Source organism: Rhopalosiphum padi, chromosome 4 (assembly GCF_020882245.1).
Source record: "Rhopalosiphum padi isolate XX-2018 chromosome 4, ASM2088224v1, whole genome shotgun sequence".
NCBI lineage: Eukaryota > Metazoa > Arthropoda > Insecta > Hemiptera > Aphididae > Rhopalosiphum > Rhopalosiphum padi.
In genome coordinates this window covers 6,475,497-6,479,088 of record NC_083600.1, presented here as the reverse complement: position 1 = coordinate 6,479,088, position 3,592 = coordinate 6,475,497, and positions in this window count along the sequence as shown.

Sequence of the window (3,592 nt, the reverse complement as noted above, 5' to 3'; positions counted from 1 at the left end):
GTTCCGCGTAATTTTGTTTTTGTTTTAATATTATCGATTACATCTATACCACATACATATCATTATAATAATATGATGCCGACCTAATTTATTGGCGCACACTCAATGATTGTGAACAAAATACAAATCACCTTTGTACGATTAGAGGTATCTACGTAACATTATCATTATATATAGGTACACGTGTAAAAACGTAATAATATATATAAATAATATTATATCCGATTACTGCAGTGTATCGCTATTCGCTCTTATATGGTTTTCGCATCGCACAACACGCGGTTTGCTATAGATACGTTCGACGTTGCGAATTCCGAAACATCCGTTTTATAACAATAATAATAATAATAATACTGTGTGTGTGTTGTGTGTATGCGAAACGAACGTCTTATCATATATCGTATGCAAATCTGTATACAGGTGCGTGTAATGACTAACGTGTATACACGTATTACATTATTGTACATTTCAATTATATTATAATATTATGCGATTATCGCTGCAGAAATTAAGGTTAGACAGGGTTTGGTTGCCGTTTGATAACTTTTTTTCAATCACATAGTACTTGTCTTGTATATCGAACGTTCTCATAAATATTATAATAGTGCGTATATTATATTATATTATATTGTGTTTCGGCTGTTGAACTAGCTATTTATTTTTTTCTTCGATTAAGCATTTTTTATCTATAACTCTACTATGATGAGTGTATAATGTGTATAATTAATAGGAAACGCAGCCATGATAATTATATTTTTCTATTGATTTTCGATATTGTTAATGTAATAATATTGTTATAGTTCGTGAACTGTAGTACTTTACGACCATATTCCAAGTTCCAACACACTAATATAAAACTAAAACGAATAAATAACGACATTATGTTATTATATTATTTTATTTAGGTACTCTCGGATCCGTGCTATTATATTAATCAAGTACGGTTCTAAGTAGTTTTAGATAAAATAATATTATTCGGAATACACAGTACACACATATTTTATGCATATTATAATATGTCCGTATAATATCATAATATGACGTTATTATGTTCAAAGAAAACGATAAATATAATAATTAATAAAAGTAAAAAATACAAATTAAATGCATAATTAATAACGGCATTCAATTAGAAAGATTATAGTATATAATGTTTCACTGAGAATAATGTGAAACCACGGCGATAACATTTGACCACCTGGTATATAATTTATATTATGAACTAGTAACTACTTCTATAGTTATTATTGCAACAAAAATACTTTGTCTATGATGTTTGTTTTTTCATTTATGGCTATGCGTTGTACAAACCAGCCACAGAACAACAATTGTGCGAATTTAGATTTTATTGTTTCGACAAAAACGTTCTAAATTGAAATTGTTTTTTGAATACGATAAAACAAAAATTAATACAAAAAGTATTGGACTAGTATTATTATATTATAGACGAGGTAAGCAATAAGTATACATAAATAATAATATAATAATGTACAGAGTTATACACATCTGTATAAAATACGTCTTGACGAGAAAACAAAATACGCGAACAATATCCCATGTTGCACGTCACAATAAGAACACGTAATAATATTTCTTTGTACGTAAAATGGATGGTTTCGAATTTATTTTTTTCTAATGCAATTTTTATTGTTATATTTATTACTATTATTATTACTGTTATTATAGGTACGTTATAGAATTAGCACTTTCATTAATTGTTAATGCTTTTTTCGCCTGACAACAGCTTATTAAATCCAAAAGTATATTCGTGGTGGAAGGAAACGTGTGCAGCAATAAAGCAATATTTTTCCAACGGTCAGAGCCGTTAATTAGAACAAATAGCGCTTGTACACACACCAACGTTGAATGAGCTTTGTCATAAAAAATGCGATAATCCGGAGCATATTAGATGTTGTATAATATAATATTATTACATGTAAAATGCGAGTATTTTTTTTTCTCTTGTCTGTCCATTTTCGCGTATCCCGGTATCCGTGTCTAGGTATTAGTCAAATGATAATCAATGATTAAAAAATAACATACCTGGTTTATTTTTATAAATATAATAATATATACACAATATATAATATAACTCGTTTTAATGAATAAGTTGAACAATTATTACTATAATCGATTTTTAATATCCAATTTTGCTAAACACTAAACCGCATTATATCGATTTGTTCTATTTTTGATATTTTTTATAACCTCATATTATGATTTCTATAGCTATTGACGTTAGATATATACTAATAATATACTAATCCTTATTATATGTGTATAAAGTTTAATAACTCAGAAGCTAATCGTTTTAATTTTGATTTAGATAAGTAGGTAACAATAAGTATATCGACATTTTCAAAAAAAAATATCTATTTAACAATAATTTACAGTAAAAAACGGAAGTTCTTATAAAAAAAATTGTATTATGCCTGAACAGAACGTTCTCCGAGGCATAAATAATATGAAAAAAATATAAGTATTTGAAAATATGATCCTTGAAATGTATAGATATATTGTGCAAGAAGCTGACAAATATCGGAATTAGAAAAAAATTAAACAGTTAAATGATAGAAGGGGTGAGTAAAGAGTATATGCTTATAGTGAATCATTATTCGTATTATATGTCATGATATTTTCCGACCAGCGTTCAAATTCGATTATATTGTCCTATGTTGCAACCAAGTATTATACTATATATGTATAAGCATATAATATAATAAGTATATTTCAGTATTTGCATTGTACATAAACCTGATGTATCTATGTGTGTATAACGTGTAGGAGTATAGGTACCCATAGCCGTTATGTATTATTATATTTTTTTTTTTAAACGAGAGGTTTTTCTGTTTATCATTTTGCACAGAAATGTAATTTCGACGATTTCACTAAAACGTTTCCGTTCGAAAACGCACTTTAATATTCCTAATGTACGAACGTTTCGTGTTATGACGTGTATACATACCTACATCGAGTATACGGCGGTTCAACCTCTGCAATTTGTATATATATAATATTTATGTATATATACAGATACACCATACCTTACTTTATAGTAACTATATACAGCCATTGTATAGGTAGAGTTGGAGAACGATAAAAAATTGTATAATACGCGTAATATATTCATCTAATTATTAAGTCGAAAATTATACAGCGTGTTATTACTATTTATGACACATTAAATACACTTGCGTATTTCTTTTTTAAACGTTCAATAATTTTTTTTTCATAATTGTATGCGTTTAATACTTAATAATAATAGTATAATATTCAGTGTGTATTATTATGTATATTATATGTATAGGTAGGTAGGTACGGTTTCTTCGAATAAAATATTAAAATATCATTTTTTAAAGTATATACAACAATTTTATACATTAATACTTACATTTGAGTGTAGTTATCTATGCCATATCGAATGGATGTATGATTCTTAACGGTTATATTTAGATATTAATAAAAAAAAAATTCTTATTCCTATATTAATATTTATTGTTTTAAATTTTGACCACTATATTTTCAATTTTACATATTTTTATAGAGAATATAATTTATTAATATGTGTGATAATAAAATGTTGTTACCAATA